This window comes from Cavia porcellus, unplaced genomic scaffold (genome assembly GCF_034190915.1).
Source record: "Cavia porcellus strain 051 isolate PalLab524CR breed Dunkin Hartley unplaced genomic scaffold, mCavPor4.1 scaffold_4, whole genome shotgun sequence".
NCBI classification, from domain to species: Eukaryota; Metazoa; Chordata; class Mammalia; order Rodentia; family Caviidae; genus Cavia; species Cavia porcellus.
In genome coordinates, this window is record NW_026947487.1 from 78,152,360 (window position 1) to 78,172,285 (window position 19,926).

Consider the following 19,926-nt stretch of genomic DNA (forward strand, 5'->3'; position numbering starts at 1 on the left):
AAAGCATAAATTTCAGTGATTTTTTAGGTGAGTCCATAATGTTTTGTGAGGTAAATTAGACACAAATTATAAAAAAATATACACTTTAGAACTAATGCTTTTTTAAAATTTCAAAGTTTAAAATCAAAATTCAGTACATATGTGAGCCAGTTACCTCAAACAGTGTAAGTCTTTGGTCACAGATTGAGGCTGATAACAGTATATAAATTATTTCTACTCATATGGACAAGCTCTACTAGATGTTACATAGATATATTAGTTCTGCTTGTACTCTGTTTACCCTTGTCATCGAAATTCTTGGACGTTAAGTAAATTGTCTGAGGTCCCATAGCTAATTCAAATTAAACAATTGTAAAGAAGCAGCTTTTAATAAAAGAAAAGCAAATTGATAGGTTAGAGAATATATAACAAATATATAATATATGTATGCAATTAGTAAACTATATAACATGGTAACATTCTGTGGAAACATTAAAAAGTAAGTATATACTTTAGGTCAGGAAATGTAAGATAGTAAAGAACAGGAACAGTATTGTAGCCCAACAGAATACTATGAGCAAAGAATTGAGAATATGAAAAACATGATGTGTATACTATCAACTGTGGACATGAGCAAACAATGCTAGGAGATGAAGCTGGTCCAGTAGACTGGGTCAGTTGATGAAGAAACTTGCAAGCCTTCCTAAGATCCTTAGAACCATTAAAGATTCTCATTTCTTTGCCTTTTTGGTTTTGCAAGCATGTGAATGTGTGTTGTTAGTTTTTAAAAGCAGCAGTGCAAATAATGGATTATGGAAGTAGGCAGAGGATCAGAGAGTACCATGGTAGCACAGATGAGGGACAGAGATAAAGGGAATAGAAAGGAAGAGCTCAGGCTAGTAGCTTTTATTTTTTCATATGGGAGCATGGAAGACTTAGGAAAACCTTTCCTTGCTACTGGACAAAATAGAACTCAAATCTTCATGTAGCTGCTGATCATGATGACATCATCACCATTATCGTCGTCGTCATCTTCTTTCTCCTTTTCATCTTTGCGCTCCTCTGCCTCTTGCTCCTCTTCCTTCTCCCTTCCCCTGCCCATTCTTTAAAAAAAAAAAAAAAAGGATTCAAGTGGAATAATGAAACTCTCAGCTCAACCCTAAAACCTGACACATGAGCCTCAGTTATTAATGAAAGTGAGAGTATTTCTGATTGTTTTGTCAAGGGTGAATTATATGAAAACGTGGAAGCATTTAGAATCAAATGTGGTAAGTACTTAGTAAGAAGTACTTTTCTTCTTATTTCCTCAAATGAAGCATATGAAGCACATTACAGCAGTCTTACACACTGGAGAGTTTATTGACAAGCTTTTTTCTACATGCAGAAAGTAGGTTATTTTTCTGGGGTATTTTTTTGTTTCATTTGTTTGTTTTGATATTGGAGTTCCAACTCATGACCCTGCTCTTGCCAGGCACTGTGACTCTGAGTTATATCCCAGGCCCTCTACATATAGTTTTCAGATTGTCTTCATGAATTTTAAAGAATATTCATATTATGACACACACTTTATTCTTCACCTACAAAAAATAAAAAAAAATTAAGCATCCAGTTATATGATGATGTATCAGTGAAAAAGCTAAAGTTAATTAGTGTTGGTCAATTTTAAAACCTATTTAATCCTTTTTGAAGATATTACAAAACCTGTGAATAATTTCTGAATCTGATATATAAATACACACACATACATATAATGTTACCTTGTGAAGTATAAGATGCTATGCAAATGTAAACTATTATTCAGAATATTAGTTAAAAGTAATGAGGCATAAAATCAACATTTAAAAATCAATAGCTTTTCAGTAGACCAATAACCAGCTAGCTGAGAAAGAAATCAGAAAAGCAGTTCCTTTTGCAGCAGCTTCAAAACAAAACCTAGGCATCAACCTAACCAAGGAAATGAAAGACCTGTGTGTATAATGTAAATTACAGAACACTAAAGAAAACAGTTAGAAAAGACACTTGAAGATAGAAAGATCATGCATGTTCATGGATTGGATAAATTAAGTGTTTATATGGTGATACCACCAAAAACAGTCTACAGATCCAATGCAATTTTTGTCATAATTCCAACAACATTCTTTGTGGAACAAGAGAAAACAGTTGGAGAATTCGTATGGAAACACAAAAGACCCTCAATGGCCAAAGCTATCTAAGGGGAAAAAAGCATTACAATGCTTGATTTCAAGTTATATTACAAAGCCATAGTAATAAAACAAACCAGCATAGTTCTGGAACAAAAATAGAGCAACAAAATTTATTAGAGAATACAGAAACAAACTCACACACCTATGGTGATCTGATTTTCAACAAAGGAACTAAAAACACATGTTGGAGAAAAGGCAGCTTCTTTAGCAGATGCTGCTGGGTAGCCTGGATAATGTGAATTTTGAAACTAGATTACCTTCTCTAAAGCTGTGCAAAATTCAAAATGAGTCGAAGGCCAAGCATAAGACCTAAAACTTTGAAAGTATTAGGAGAACATACAGAAGAGTATTTGAAGGCATCAGCACAGGGAAAGATTTCCTGCCTACAATTGGAATCACACAGGAAATAATAACAACAATCAATAAATGGGACTATAAAATTTAAACATTTCTGTATAACAAGGGAAATAAACTAACAAAGACAACAGACTGCGTCCAGAATGGGAGAAATATTTTGCCAGATACTCTCATAAAACTAATATTCAGGATATACAAAAAACAACAAAAAATCAAATAGTCCATTTAATAAATGAATAAATGAATTGAACAGAAATTTCTATAAAAAAGAAAAAATGGCCAATAAATGTATAAAAAATTCTCAACATCTTTAGCCACTAGGAAAATAAAAGTCAAAACAATGTTGAATGTCATCAAATAATCAAAAAACAAAAACAAAAGAAAAATTAAATACTGGAGAGACCGTGTAACCCTTTTATAGCCTTGGTGGAAGTGTAAATTAATATAATCTTATGGAAATAAGCATGGGGATTTCTATAATTTGAGCTACCATTTGATCCCACTATACTACTTTTGGTGTATACCCAAAGGAATTAAAGCCAGCAAACTATAGAGATTCTTGCATGCATATTCATACTTATTGTACCATAATTCACAAAAGGTAAGATATGGACCCAACCTAAGTGGCCATCAACAGCTGAAAGGTAAAAAATAGTGGTGTGTGTGTGTGTGTGTGTGTGTGTGTGTGTGTGTGTGTGTGTGTGTTGTGAAGAATATAGGAATATAGCTGTAAAGAAGAATGAAATTACATCACTCATAGAAAATGGATGGACTTGACATCATCATGATAAGCAAAATAAGCCAGATTCATAAAACCAAATATCACATACTTTACCTAGAATGTGAAATCTAAGCAAGATACTAAAGTATGAGGGACACTCTTATTCCACAAGAAAGGAGTAACTGGGAGGAGGACAAGTGTATGAGAAAGGGTAATAGGGGTGGATATGATAAAAATACATGTGTACTGCAAAAACTTAATATTTTGTAAAACATTAATAAAATACATTTTTAAAAGAGTACTTGTTTTTTGGTTCCCTACCCATTTGGAAAAGCTATATTTTCATTTTTCCTTCAGTTATTTTTTTCTATCTCTTTTTCCTCTATTCCTTTCCTTCACCTTACATCCCTTGTTCCCCTTTTCTTTGAAAGTGATCTACTTCTTATTTATCTATTTTCTGTTTTGTTCTTTATGCATTTTAAAATTTTTTCATGTAAGAGGAACCATACAGTATTAAAGTTGATGTGTATTATTTCATCTAATATTTTAAAAATGCATCTAGTGGTTGGTAATAACTTGTAAGGTGAATTGAATATGGCACACAAGGAGTGCAATTTTTAAGCGGCATTTTTGGGACCTACCTAAAGTCAGAGTTGATGTGACTTGGTAACAGACCCTAAATACGAGTAAGGAATGTTGGTACACTTCATGGGATACATAATGTCATGGTTTATGTCAGTGGCCCCCAAGCCTCATGCAATTATGCATTTTTGATTGATTGGTTGTGCTTAGACAATGGTCTAGCACTTGGATTGCTGGTGTGAGTGCTACACCCACCTAGGGGTGGAGCCAGGATATGATGTAGCGGTAGGAAGCTGTGTCTCTCTCTCTTGCTGGTTCACACCTTGCTGTTTGGAACTGCCATGAACTGCAGCCCCACCATGCCACCCTGCGTTGGAGCCAACTGAGTATGGACTGAAACCTCCAGAACTGTGAGAAATGAACGTTTCCTTTCCCAACTTTGAGACTCAGATACTTTGTCTCAGTGGCGAGTAAAAAGTAACTAAGACACATAATGTTTATGGTGTTGGTTTCTTTAAATAGTGCCAGATTCATTTACCAGTACTGACTGGAGCTGTGGCCATGGAACTCCACAATTTTACTTACAACTAGTAAAATTATAAAACATAGGGGAAAGTGGCTAAAATTAACTAGAAGTTGGAAATATGTATGTATTAGCACCAGTAATAGATGCTAAGGAAGCAATTTATCATACTCTAAAAAATAGTCTTGTATATACATTCTTTTTTAAAAAAATTGTTCTGGACTCTGGTAGTGGCTTTGTATCTTACAAAGTTGATCAACATCTTTACTGACAAATCTTAAACCATAGATTTCTAATAAACAAATGAACATTGTGCAACATGCTTTATATAGTATTTCAGTTCATCTCAACAACAATTCTGTCAGTAGATATTATTACCCACATTTTGGAAAAGGATAAATTGAGGTCTAAAGAAACTAATGAATTTGCATAAAAGCATATAGCTAATTAATTGAGTGGCACATAATATCCAGCTTTCTTATCCCTGCTCCCTGGGCTACATTAGCTCTAGATGACATGTTCAGAGTCATGTCTTACCCATGCCCCCGTGTTTGATCCTTCATCGCCCTTGTTTTGATATAGGTAGTCCTTCAGTGGTCAGACCTAGGAAAGATGCAGAACAAACAGAAAATCTCACGTAGGATAATTTACAACGCAAAAAAGAGCTATCAAATAAAGACCGAAAATCAAGTAAGACTTGTCACTACTCATTAAGAAACTTTGTCTTTCTTAATTGTTATTCTGAGAATGTAAAATTTCAAAATATGTTTATTTTATTGTCATATTAATGGATCATTTCTGTATGTCTCAAGCATTTCCTAAGTAGCAGAAACTCAGTGATACTAGAGTATATGAGGTTCTGTAGCTTAATTATGCCATTTAAAGACTGATCAAAAATATTAAATAATATATTTACGTTAATTTCTTTCACATGTATTTGCCACACAAAAATTTTTTAAATGGAAAGTTCTACTTTGATTGTAAGAGATTCAAAATTATATACATTTTCTGCTATTCAAAATTCTCTTTCCAATATAGTTAAAATTTCTCCACTTTTCACTATAGTTAAAATTTCCCAGTGTACCTTAAAAGAAATACACAGTCCATCAAACAAATATGTAAGGAAAGGAAAAACTTGTATAAATTATATCATGAGATTAATATAAGTTACCTTTGGCCTTTTCAGCTACAAGAGGTGCTCAGAGTGGTGGTCATTAGCATGCAGACATTTATTAGCATGGTGAACTGGTGAAGCATGTATACATTGTTCGAGAAGACTTTCTTTCTCAATACATATATATGTGTATGTGTATATATATCTGATGACTGATAGTCATCTTATGTTTCAGTTATCAAAATTTGATTCATAAACAAATCATGTTACCAACACTTGCAGTGCTGGTACAAAGCAATGGCAGGGGACCCTTTGCACAAATCAGGCCAAAGTTCTGCATTGTACTCTTGCTCTTCACTACCAAGCACTGACTGTGACAGCAGACAGGAAAACTCACAAAAGGAAGCATCATTTCAGAAGCACTAGACATTATTAACTTCATTAAATCTCAGCCTCTGAATAAAATCTCTTTAATATTATCTGGTTAAATGATGAAGTATATGTAATGAAATTCCTCAGCATACTGAAGATTCATGGTTGGTTTGAGATTTATTTCACAAAAATAAACTAGAATGAATGACAACTTTTTAGGGGGGTACTGGGTATCAAACTCATGACCTAGCACTTGCCAGGCAAGCACTTATGCCACTGTACTGAACCCCCAGCTAGTATTCACTTTTAAGAATTCAAGAAGATTCTCAAAATGAATGGAGTGAATTGGTCACTTCAGGGAAAACCACTGACAGTGCTTCTAAGACTCAGACTGAAGCATGCATTAAGATTTCGAGGCGCGTTTACCCACACAAATAATCTTTATAACTCAGTCCACTAAAAGGAAAAGAATTTTTTTCTAGATGACCAGGCCTGTTGTTTAATATTCACGCTTGGGTGAAGGATCTGTTCAAACAGCATGATAGACAGAAGGTTTGAATTTGTCAGAATAATTTCATTGATTGGGTTTCAGATGCTACATTATAAGTAACTTCTAAGAGATTCTCATTTGTGTAGTAGCAAAGAGTAACAAGTATTATGTGAAAAAAGTCTATTAAATATCCTGCTCTCCAGCCACATGGCTGCTGAAGTCTGTACATGCTCTGTGTGACGGTCAAATGACTTATATGACAGAATGAGTGCAGACGCAAAGCCCAGCTTCTCTTGAGGTAAACATTGAAGAGATTGGCAGAAATGTCTGTGTGCCACTAGTTTTTGACAGTACAGTAAAATATAATGGATTTATTATTTTAAATATATTTTAAAACTATTCAGCTTTAAGTGCTGGCATAGTCACTACAACAGAAGAGAGATAAATGATTACATCCCATTTAATCTTTCCCAAAATGCCATGAAGTGTAATGCCATGAACTGTTGCCTTGAATTGTTTGAGAAGAAAGGAAATTAAAAATTTGCATAAAGTCACACATTTTATAAATAGTAAAACTGAGTTTGGGTGCTGGGTATTGAACACAATGCCACTGATTATTATAATGATCAGGTTCCTCTTTTCATTCTGTGGAGATGGAAAATGTATGTATTATTAGCAAAGTAGAAATTATATAGAATCAATTACGTGAAATGTAGGAATGATTAGAAAATTTATGTTTCAATTTTCTCATTTTGCTGGTAAGATATATTTCAGGCTACACAAATATAACAGTATGATTACTATCTTACTTTAAACCTGGCAGGTTTTTTCCTGTGTTGAGAAATATTGTCTAACTGTATAATCAAGCCAGGTCTGGAATGTTGGATCCTCCTGCTTCACCTTCCCAAGCTCTGGGATGACAGGTATGCAGCAACATGACCAGCAAAACCTGGCAGTGTTTTTTAACGTAATTTTTAAAAGGGAACTCTATAGTCTTCTGCTATTTCTTTTTGCTTAGCCAGACTAAAAGCACTCAAACACTTTGGTAAAACCCTTCTTACTCATCCCATCCGGATGCTAATGAAAATAAAAACTCAAAACAAAATTAGAAAGAGGACTGAAAAATTGTGATAAATAACCAAGGTCCCTCTGTGGCTACTTACTGACTTTACTGCTTCCGTTTATATTTTTTAAAGCCTTAGAAATGTGGTAATGTAATTACAAGTTTAGCTGAAGTGACTTGAAAAGGGAGCTTGGGGGAGAATTGGTGTTGCACGTGAAAAGCAGCTGGAACTGGAGGGCTTGGATGAGGCAGGGTCAGACCAGGATCTCCTCAGGGGATACCTTCAGGTGCAGTGCTGTGCTCTGGAGGGCTGTGGAAGTGGTGTGTATGGAAGCCCCAAGGTGCTGAAGGAGAATGGGATTCAGGTTTGGGTTCACCACTTCATGATATTTATCCATTCTTTTTGGGTTTCTTCATAATAGCTTCCCAATTTACTAGCGTTAAGTTGAATTTAAGAATAGTTAATTGAGTTAAAATTCTGAGTCAGAGTGAAATACATTTATGTAATACATTCTGTGTGTACAGTAAGCTCAAGGAAAATGTGGATTATTTCAAGGCTACATTAGTATGTTAATTTGGGGAATTCACAGCTGCTGCTTGCTTTGGGCTGTGTGTCATGCCCGTTTCCACTCCACTGGTATAATGTAGTCTCCTTTTTGAGTCAATTCAAATTCCTTTCTCAGTAAACTCCTTAATGCAGACTCTCAAATTTAAGGAATTCGAAGGATGTGTAATGTTCCCTGGATCTCTTAATGTAGGCACTGGCTTTAAAATTTGCTTGAAATTAGATGGACAAAGACAATCAAGGGTTTAGCTCAGCAGCATAAGTGCCTGCTTGGCAAACACGAAGTTGTGAGTTTGGTCTCCGGTTTAAAAAAAAAAAAAAAAAATCAAGACAATCAGGAAATCCAAATATGTGTCTGTGTATAATGCATATATCTATGTGTGTTTATGTTTGTTTCCTGTGTTAACATGATCACCTGTATGAGTAATTTCCTGTGTCTTCAGCCAGGCAGTTTGGGTTTTATTCCTGCTGTCAGTGGCTAATTAAGCTCTTCAGCAATGGGGGAAAGGGATAAAATAGCCGTTTGTTGGATTCTTTATTACGAAGGGTAGAGTTGGCAGTAGGCACAGCCATAACATGTTAGGGTATTTCTGAACTACTTTGAAGTTGCCTGAATAGTCACGACACTCTGCACCTTACTCCTATCTTTAGAAACATCCTCTGTCACTCTCTTTGCTCATTCAGGGAATGCGGTCCCTGGAAAAGCAGTCACTATGTGGCACTGCTGTGTTATGGTGTGGATGCAGAGTTATTTTCTTGCAGCAAATTTCCAATCATGACAGGGTTATTCAGCTGAGTCTTTTCTAGAGATCTCATGAATTCATTCAGTATTTACCTAACAGCCATATCCTGATAATCTGCATTTACTGCCTCAGCCTTATTTGATAAATTATCACCGTGCTGCTTTCCCAAACAAGCCATTCTGGAAGATTCAAAGTCAGTAACATAGCTAGGGCTTAGAAATCGTAATTCCTCCACCTGTTTGGAGTCTGGTTATCCTGTTACACGTGTGATTTGGCCTATTGTAAGAGTCGGTGCTTGGTTACATGTTTGGTATATAAGTTATTACATTTTGATATGAAGGCACAAGCATAAGCTTCTCAGGTTTCCTTTCAGGGCTCTCCTGCTTTTTCTTTCAAATGCATTCATTTTCTTTGTCTTAAAGTGCTTTTTCAGTTGAGCTGCTCTGGATCTTTGATCATAACCCGGGGAGGGCCCTGTGAGGCACACTCTCCTCTTGGAAGGGCTGGCAGCCCTGGCTGCCCATCTGGGTATGTGAGCAGGGGTGGAATCCGGCAGACAGGTGGTGGCAGCTCCCTGGAGACAGCAGGAGGCAGGAAAAAGGCCACAGGCAGGAGCTAGTATAGGTGAAGGGGCCAAGGAGGAGCAGTTCACACCTGGCGTTCCCTTGCTTCTGGTGGGCTGGGAGTGGGGAGTGACAGAGAGCTGTCAGAGCCTTCAAAATATGTTAGTTTTGGAAAAACTACTGCCTTCTGGGTTGGGAGACAAGAAAGGAAGACAAAGGGCCTCCGATGGTCAGAGCTGCTCCTCGCCGCTGTGGTTTCTCAGCCCACTGCGGGTATCAGGAAGACTTGTGGGTTTGCTGTTTCTAAGGGCAAAAGGAAAGCTGAAAAAGGGGTGTGTGTAGACAGGAAGTGCAGTGGCCATTCTGCACTGGCCGTTGTGACTATGGAACAGACGTCACAGTGCCCAGGGGATCTTCCTGTGTCCAGGCTCTGGCCCTGGGTGTGAATTCAGGACCTGGATGACAGATTTACAAAAGGAAAAATGAAAATATTCTGAGTTCTAGCTTTTTGATCACTAAAAGCTAAAACTGCTGGAGGGTCTGTCCAGCAGCAAGACATTTTTGAGGTTTGGAAAATACTGGAACATTTGGCCAGAAGAGAGACTTTGTGGGAATGATTTGTTGCTTGTGGGTGTCCACTCTGGACATATGTGTTTGTGGAAATACAAATTCTTGTGAATAAGTGTTAATATTATTGATAATGAATTTTTAAAGCTTGAGCAGATGTGGTTATTCTAAATAATGAGAAATCTATGACTGCTAGGACCAAACTGAGAGGCAGACTTTTTAACCTTCACTGAGAACCCACTCATTAATGCCAAGACCTTCTTTCTTCCTGTTACTGTTATTTAAATTGAAAACGTTTCACACTTATTTTGCTGTTTGTGTTTAGTAGAGACATTAAATGACTAATATGGAGTGAATTTTTGCTAGTTTTTTGTTTTACATACTAGTATTTCCATCTTGGAAAGCTCTCTGCCATATTTTCATGCCAGGACAGTTAATACAGACAGTCAAAAATATATAATACTTTCTTCAAGATCACTGGACATTAATGTGAACTAGTTATTTTCCATCATTTTTTATTTATAAATAGATGTTTATTCTCTTGTGAGTTGCCATAGTTTTGATGATATATCAAAAACTTACATGTATTGATATTATTTTATTGTTCAACTTGTCAGTGAAATAGAACAGAAGAGATGATATTGGAGAAAACATTAAAGGTTTCCTAAGAGGTAGCAGTAAATTTGATGTTATTAGCACAAATGCTTTTGAACAATACTACTAAGCAATAGATCTAATGAGATTTGGGATGTATTTAAAAATTAGTCAGCCTTAGTATAATATTCCTTCAGAGAGCATTTGTAATGCCCACAAGAATGTGTTGGTAAAGGGATCAGATTCCAGGCCAACCTGCAGGTACTTTTCAATAGTTGACATAACACACACCTGTGTATTCTTTTCTCTGACCTCAGAATTCTTTTGAAAAGCTACTGACATATGGAACTGTGCAAAAGAGCAGATTTTTGTTTTCTGACAAGTAGGAAAAATAAATTCTTAGTGAAATGTTTTGCCTATATATGGTGCTTGCAGTAAGAGCTGTAGTTTATCTTATACTCCTTATCACTTGTGGAATAAAAAAACCTAAGGATCCATGGTAGTACATTTACTTGTACAGTGTTTTCCTTAAAGTATTTTAACATGCTGACTATATTACCATATCTGTGTATCTACCTATCTATCTATTCAGAGCTTAATTTTTCCATGATTTTGAAAAAGAAGGCTGCGTTCGTGTTTGTGTGGAAAAAGTGACCGCAGTTATGTTTGTAGTGTAGAGTTTGCAAACAAAAACAAAATTTGCCAAATGTTTTTGTTTGCAAAACAAATTGTTCCCAAACAGAACTATTCATTAACTGAGCTACCACTGTGTGTGTATATTGTTTTATTTTTTACAGTAAGTTATAAAATAATCCCCCATGGGTTTGTTTTTGATGAAATCATTTAGACATTTATCTCATAGCAATGAAACTTGTGTGCAGAAATAGTTGTAATAAAGCTAACCCAACTTGACATTTACCTTTTATATAGAGATAGGTAAAATTCTCCTTTATAAAATACATTACCATAAACGTGGTCACTTAAGAAAAAGTGTCAAATGTTGGTATTGCTTTCAATCAAAATACTGTGATAACTTTGATAAAAGAATCAATTGGCCTATAATATGTTATAATTTATATTTTATATTTAAATCATTAAAAAGAAGATTCAGTGTTTGTGTATTTTAGATTGTCACATCCCAAATTGATTTTCATCACATATTTTTCTTTTCAAAATTAAGCTTTATTTAGTTTGTCATCAGCAGTTTATTTCTTGCAATCTACTTAATTGAATAGTTTCTACTGTTTATCTTAAAATGCAGATAAATGGCTCTCAGCACACTGTTTATAGTTGCATGGCTCCCTCAGTGAGTCAGCATTATCAGCTGTGGTCTTCATGCTATAACTAATGATCTCTCTGCTTATACTTTCCTGTTGGTGGGAAACACAACTATGCAGGGGCACGAGCCTGCTCTAGCTGGCGTGAGAGGGTGGTTTAGGGTGGTCCCTGCTGGCCAAACCTTTGTCCTTACCGGTGTGAAATAGGGAGAGGTGTATGTCCTTAACTATGATTTTGCCATACACCAAAGCTGGCACAAAGTGCTGTATTCTAAGACATTGTAGTGAAGAATTTGAAGGAAGTAACTATTAGAGATTTGCTCTATTCCAGATTATCTGTAATAGCATAGTTTTAATACTTTTGGGTTCTTTTGACTTCTTGACATAGAATGGGAGTCACTGGGAAATTTTCACATTACTGCCAAATGGCTACTCTGGACTTAATGATGTCAGTAAACTTTTTTAATCCCTGAAGAAGGACAGAAAGAAAATAAAGTCCATTGACAACTAATCATTTACCATTTACTTTGGGGCTATTCATCCCCAAAGGCCATCATGTTCTTCCACTATAGAAAACAAGACAATGTCACTATGAGAGTTCTCTTTTAGTGAGAATCAGGAGGCTTGGGCCGTAGTACTTAAAGCTGACAGATTTGACCAGCACCTTATTATTGTGCTGGATTTTTACACAGAGAATAGAGCATTGTGCAGCTAATTATAGAGAATAGTTCTTTGGAGCTGAAGTACCAACTAATATATTAGGTAAACTATTTTATTGATCTTGTATCCTCTTTGAGACTGTGGCAAACTTTCTGGAAGAAGTGACTATTGAAGATACCACAGTCTTTGGCCCTTATCTTAGTATTGAAATTGTTCAGAAGTGGTCATTGAAGTATATATTTTTCTATCTTCTTATTCTGCTATTGAAATTTAAGATTTAAGATTTAAGACTCAAAAATATACAACACACATGTATTACCCTTGAATCGGTGAGGCTTAAAATACAGAAACATGAAGAGTTTATGAGCGGTAATATTTCTCATAAAGCATCTTACTCTAGCCTTTTGGTTATTGTTGGTTTAGTGTGAGAGGCCATACTGATGATTATTTAAATGATGAGGAAGGGAATCTGTTGATCTTAGAATAGAATGTGAAGTTAATAAGCATTACAGGCATAAATAGATAAAAGAATATAAAGAAGGAAAATTAAAATCAGTGAGGAGGTCAAAGACTGGACCACTGTCATACCATTAAAATCTAAGAAAATCAAAGTGCTTTTGGAAAATGTTTTGAAAACTAAAGCACTTGTTTATCAAAAGACAGATGATAGCTGGAGAAGCTTCTTGTCTGTATCACAGCCAGGTTTACGGTGACACAATTACTATAGTAACATAGCTTTAATTTGGCTCTCTTGCTTTTTCTGCCCAGAACTCAGCAGAATCATCTTTTGGCAACTGTTTTCCTAAGACTGGAATGAAGAAGATGACAGTTTGGAGATTTCCCACTTTAATGGATAGTTACGTAGAATTAAGGAAAAATTTAATTTTTTCTCAAAATTCTTGTATTCCAGATAGAGATCTGACTTAATTCAGCTGTGTTTACTTTAGAGGTACAGATAGCATTAATGAGAAAAGTTGGGAGAAAACTAATATACCATCTATGGCCACCCTCCTGAATATTGATTTGCCTTCAGTTAGTCTCAGTGTCACTTGGAACTCAAATTATCTGTAACATTACTGTCTGAATCTAAGAAAAGCTGTTAAGAATTGTCAAATTCTGATGAGAAAGAATGTTCTTATGTGTGCAAGAATTTCTTTTGATCTTGTTCCTAATATATACCCTAAGCATGCATATTTTTCATGAAAATTTTAATGTATTGTTTTTCTCTTAATAAGTACTGTAATTAATATCTAAAGCAAACTGCAAATAAGCATATTAATATGTATTTAAATTATGTTTACATTTTCAAATTGAAACAATTTCATTGCAGTTCTTTTTCTGTGTATAAATAAACCTTTTTTTTTTTTAAACCATTACTATTAGGAAAGGATATTTGGTTTTTGGATAAGATTTTAGGATATTTGTTTGAAGTGGCACAGATTCTATCCTCCAGAACAGATGGTTTTGCATTTATTTAGAGCATAGAAGGAATTAGGAGTGAATAGTCAGCAGCTCTTTTTATGACCAAGGAAAAGAACAAAATTGGTAACTTTTATGTCACTATTAGAATTTTAAAGTTTGTGAACATACTGGCCATGATGTCTTTTTTTTTTTTTTAACTTAAAATGCTTCACACACAGCATCTATATGATAAATATTCCTTAAATCAATTAGGACTTACTAGTTGCTTTCTGCTGGTTATAATAAGTATGTCATTTAAACTTTAAAAGAAAGATCTGTAAAAGCCTGTGGGGTTGATCTGTTCGTGAAATTGTGCTTGTGATAAAGTGTGTGACATTGCATTTTGAAATATTCTGAATGTCAAAAGGCTATTAGAAGAATAGATTGCTAAAAATTTAAATAGTACATCTAGATATTTTTCTGCTTTGTGTATTATCAGAGGCAGCTTTTAACCATCTGGAAATGTTACATAATACACTGGACAGCGGCCTTTCTTGTTTTTCTCTCTCCCCCTCTCCCCCTCTCCCCCTCTCCCCCTCTCTCCTCCTCTTCCCTTCTCCCCTTCTCCCCGTCCATCGCCCCCTCTCTCTCCCTCTCCCTCCCCCTCTTGTTGCAGGGTTTTCCCCCCTTTTTACCTTTCTAATGTCATAGGCCACAGATCCCGAATATAGCTCAGTGCTTGACCGAAATAATCTCTCTTGCTAGCTTATAATCAAAGGGAAGACTGAGAAAAACAGCTGAGCTGTATTAGGCAACCTCAGTGTGGACTGCATTTCTTAACTGCTGAATAACACATCACAGGTGCAGGATTAGCGCTGCCTTTGGTGCTGGGCTTTTCGGTGGGAACCCCAGCCGTTCTGTGCCTCCTCTTGATGTCTTCTCTCACGGGGAGCCTGGCAACAGCACATCAGGCACACAGAAATCAAATGTGAGTAGTGGGGAAAGCTTTCTACCTCACAGAGGCTGTTTCCCTCCAGTATTGTAAGCAAAACCAGTAAAGCCAAATCTGGCACAAGTAAAAGTTGTTTGAACTTAGTCTTTCTTGGCATAGGGGTGGAAAAGAACAGTTCTCAGAGAGTGTAAAATTTTGTGCACAAATAGTCACACCACAAGAAAATAGTGCTCTCCTGACACTGTAAAATGTAGGGTACTATTAAGTGAACTTTTTGTATCTATTATTTTAACCTCTGTTCTGCGTGTCTTGGAATGTGTTTTCCCTGTACATTTTTTCAGTACTTTCATGGTCAAAATCAAGTGTTGTGACTGGAGGGTCTTGTGATGTGATGTGTTTACAGTTTTTGACAGTGTAAGTTCTTTCACAGTTGATGGCATTCAACTCATAATTCATAGCTTATGAAAGTCCAACTTGCATTGTTGCAAAAGTGGGTTTTAAAAATGCAAACTTATTTTTAAGGTATAGTGACTATATTTAATAAGGAGGTTATACATACTTTTATCAAAGTGAAGTATACACTTGGAGACCCAAAGGCAAGAATATTTTAGTAATTTGTATCAGTGTGGGTTATCTGTCCTACAAAAGATTTCTGTGAAACACAGCAAGCCAGTATAAAAGACCTATGGATACTTCTGCAGATTTGAAACAATTTATTTGCAGGTTATATTAGCCTTTCATACCTTTATAATATTTAGATTTTTGTTTTCATTATTTGGTTCTAATTATCATTATTATTCTTCATTGATCCAATGGAGAAAGACCTTCAAATTCATTAGTGATGATAGTTGTTGATAATAGTATATCATAAATTTATTTTAGTATTTATACTGCATATATTTAAGTATTTGAAACAGCAATACATTTCAGTATTTTTAGGTCAGACTATGCCATAACTGAGGTGTCTTCTAAGAATTATGCAATCGAAGGATACATTCAGGATTAGAAACAGAAATCCCAAATGCTTTCCAGGGTTTTTTTTTTTGCCCCTGTGGAAAATACATAGAATGAGCATGGTGATTTGGTTTCTGATCTATCTGGTTTTGTTATCATATGTTGTATCTCACATACACACATGTATATGAATTTGTTCAAAATAGTTTTACACATTGGGGGATCTTGATAATGTTTTGCAAACTATGGGGTATGTGTTGCTGTGGTGGCAAGTTGAACATCCATTCTGATTAGCGTCAGAACTCTGCAAAGCAGAGCACTGATAGAAACTCCCCTGGATAAAGCTATAGCTCCTGACTTAGAAATCCACCAATTTCTCGCTGATCCTTTGACATTTTTGTCAAAGAGACTGTTGGCTCACTTTCTTTTCCAACAGAAAGTGGACCTGATCTGATGTATTAAGTATTTTAAAATATAGAGACCTTTGAATTTTATAATCATTCAATCAGCCAGAAGTTATTCTATGTGTTATATCATAGGTATGGATTGAATTTGTTAAGTATTTTTAGCCATCGTAATTGCCTGCTTGTCAGTTGACTTTTTCTCATGTTTATATTTTAAAGCACTTTATAAATTTGTATCTTAGAGTATCTTAAAAGTTTGAGGTCAACATTTTAGTTGAGTTTTTTAAAATTCAGAAGCATAATAAAATGTAAGAAACAATTAGATATTAAATAGTATATATGTGATGTCCAGAGAACTGTAATTACTATACTATTTCATCTTTTTATGACTTGCTTAAATCTAGAATCACTAAATAAAAATTAAATGATTGAAGTTACCTTTTTTACCCAGATTTTTTTGGGTCTCTCAGTAGAGATTTTGAAATGTAACACGGTAAAAATCTGTTTGTCAAACATAACATATGTGCATCCATGAGTTTTGTGAAGAGAAAACATGTGTAAATATTTTATGATAAAACGACTTTGTGACAAAAACAGCACGTCTCTTAAATTTAAAACTTACGTGTTTCTCTTAACCTGCTCAATGTCAATACTGAGCTGTTGGAATGAAAATCTGGCAACTCCCCTTGTGTCAGGGCTTATGTTTTCTCTAACAGACAGTGGTTGATGACTGCTGGCCTGAGTAGCCTGCCTTTGGATACACTCCTGTCTAGGTCTCCCATTTGACAGTCATGTGTGGCACTATGGCATTTGTTTTCTTGTTTTATGTACTATTGTTTGGTTTTCCATATGTGGTTGATTTGTCTATATTCCATTTGCAGTTGAAATGTGTTCCCAGTAAAACTGTCACTTTATTGAGGCCACCTTCAGGTATTCTTGGCTATTGTGGAGTGCAAACGTATTTAGTTATTATTTGATTTAAACCAATGTACTATAAGAAGAAAAACATCTAATAACATATTAGTTATACTTGAAATTTAATATTTCTTAAACCAAAAGCTGTACATATTTAGAGATGTTTTGCTCATGATGTGGAATCTGTACAGTCAAGGTAAGTGAAATGAAACAAAAAGAAAACGGAATTTAAAGAGGTGCAGGGAATCTGGAAGGGGAGAAGAGGAAGAAGAAGGAAAGCTAAAGAAATAGAAACACAAGACATATGGGAAAGAATAAGATGCCAAAAGAGAAAAGAACTTGAAGAATAGAAACAAGGTATTTTCAGCAGTGCAGAAAACAACAATAATTTACTATTATTGACTCTTATTATGTGTAAAGAACTGTGATAGATACTTTAATTGGATTATCCATTCCTTACTCCAGTCAATGAGTGTCTTTATATATTTTCTCCTAAACTTCCATTCTCGCCTTCTTCAAGGAGAGTTAAGTCACTTGTTATAAACACTTAGCAGGGAAGTAACTGAGCTGGGGTGTGAACTAAATTTGTATTACCTGTGTCATGTGCACGTCTGGCTGCATTGCTTGTCCATACCTGACCTTGCCTCACCAACTAACATTTCACACCCCCACTCCCAAAACCTGCACCGTCCTGTGCCTAACTCTTCTCTGACGGTAGTGCAGAGGAGAAAGAGTCCTGTGCAGGTGACGTCTCAGTGTGTACTTATTATCTACATATCATTCTGCTTTGGTGTCTTCGATTGAAATTGTGTTTTGCTACTTCTCTAAAGCAGCTAAGCCTGTCTCCAAATTTTTATAAATGATGCCTCCATACACACACACACACACACACACACACACACACATACACATCCTTAAGTCCTTGCTGGCAACACCATAGAACATTATTTATTTGAAAATGCCTTAGTGTAGTGAAAGAGTTAGGCAATGAAAATAAAGTTCAGGTCTTTTGAATTGAAAAGCAGTGAATTATACCCTTTAAAACTGAGGTAAATTATTCAGTTTAAATGGTAAAAGTATAAATTAGTTATCCGTGTGAACTCACTACTTCACTGAAAGTTGTTTTGAAAGTCAATATTGTTTTGAAGGCCAGATACATTTTGTTTATGTGAGAAATATACTCTTTAAAAGTGCAGATATTTAAACCAGTTTGTATTGAGAAAGGAAATTGATCAAAATTATTGTTATAACTATGTGAACGAGTAGGTTGGATCAGTTTGAAAGTTCAACAAGTCAGAACTTTCTGCTAATCCCCATCTCAAAGCACAAACGCCTGTGGTGTGAATTTGTTTCTCCTCTTGCTCCTGTCTGCCCTCTGGTGGAAATGTTGTAATATATTTAAAGCTGTTAACATTTTGTAGTTTTAAAATAGAGGATTAAAGAAATGAAGGAAAAAAATGGAAAAGAATAAGGAGGATATTATTAATAGATCATAGGACACAAAATAATAATGATGTTTACAGTGAATTTTTTAGAAAGACATAACTATTTTTGAGAGCATTGTGTATTGAGATTTAATTTAACTTGAGGTATTTCCATTGGTAAATATATGTTAAATGTGCCTATTCTCTGTTATAACACGACAGTAGATTCTGATGTTGTCATTGTCTATAACATAAAATAATCTTTTATATTACAAATTTAAAATGCTTTATTTATGGTATTTTTGAAGTGAATATTAAGAAAAATAACAATGCACATGGCTAAAAAAACATGCTTTGGGACTTACTAGATAAATATTGACCATTAAATTAGAATTGTTAACACTATGCTTTTCTTTAGCAATATGGTAAACTCTTATTTTACTTTTGTGTCTTCTGGTTTTTCTGTAAGTCATATAGAAAGTCACAGACAATTTTTAATAAAGAACTTATTTATTATTATGAGGAGTTATAGTCTTGTGTATATGAGAGACTTCCAGCTTTTCATTGTTCACTATTTCCAAATCAGTATTTTTTAAAATCTTCAAAATTTTGCATCACTGTATTTAATTTTAACTTCCAGTTTTGCTGTGAGGGGCTCAATGCCATATTTATTTTTGATTTTTCTCCCCTTCTTTCCCCTCCCCTCTGCTTCCCTTTCTCTCCCCTGTCTCTGTAAGAATTTTGCATTTCCTTTTGTCTCTACTGTTACAATTTTTCAAAAAATCTTTTTTGGGACAGGATTTCTGTGTGTAACGACTCATGGCCATCCTGCTGCCTCAGCCGCCCGAGTGCTGGGATGACAGGTGTGCTCCACCGCGCTCGGCATCCTTTGATACCAGTCTTATCTGGTATCTGGTATGACTTATACTAAGTCATATTTTTTAACTAAAGGTTCATGACTTTCAGTTATGAGAATCTTGTATGGTTCATTCATTTGATGGTTGCCTACTCTTTTCTTATCTCTCCTGAGATAATATTATTCAGGTACTGAATTTCTTGGATTGATACTCAAAGTTTCTCACCATTTCTCTCTGTTTTGCTCTATTTCCTAATGTTTGTTTTTCAGCTCATCTGCTAAGATTTTCTTTGATGCAGTACTTTAAAAGTTTCATGTTATTTCCATTGTATAGCAGCATGGTTTTGTTTCACTGATATAGTACAGTTCTGAATAATAATAAAAGCTTCAGTTTGCATTTCCTCCATAAAGTATCTGTTTCTTCCACGTGGGTGTCTCAGTGTGTGTGTGTGTGTGTGTGTGTGTGTGTGTGTGTGTGTGTGTCATTCTCAGCCTTCTATGTTTAGGGTTTCCTTGGCTAGCTGGTCACCCTAGCATCATGCTCATCTGTAAGTGTGCAAGATCTAGCAGCGCTGAGTAGAAGCTCAGAGCACAGGACTGAGTGTTGTCACTGGGGGCTTCTTGTAGGATGACCCTGAAGAGCTAC

At 35.3% G+C, this 19,926-nt stretch overlaps 1 protein-coding gene and 1 long non-coding RNA gene across 27 annotated transcripts in view; one reads left to right on the plus strand and one right to left on the minus strand.

Moving 5' to 3' along the window:
• Positions 1-19,926, plus strand: part of Bmpr1b (bone morphogenetic protein receptor type 1B) — a 420,914-nt gene that overhangs the window by 350,128 nt on the left and 50,860 nt on the right. The window contains exon 1 of one of the 26 annotated variants that reach the window (XM_063247314.1): positions 14,506-14,763. The exons of the other annotated variants lie outside the window; for them this stretch is intronic. The gene's annotated coding sequence lies outside the window, so the exon portion shown is untranslated. Of the gene's footprint in view, positions 1-14,505; positions 14,764-19,926 lie in introns of those variants that run through there. 26 annotated transcript variants of the gene reach the window in all.
• Positions 871-14,598, minus strand: LOC106028136 (uncharacterized). Its single transcript, XR_001201749.3, has 3 exons — positions 14,471-14,598; positions 4,904-4,969; positions 871-1,082 (listed from the first exon to the last, which is right to left on the minus strand). It is a non-coding gene; the product is annotated as an uncharacterized LOC106028136 (long non-coding RNA).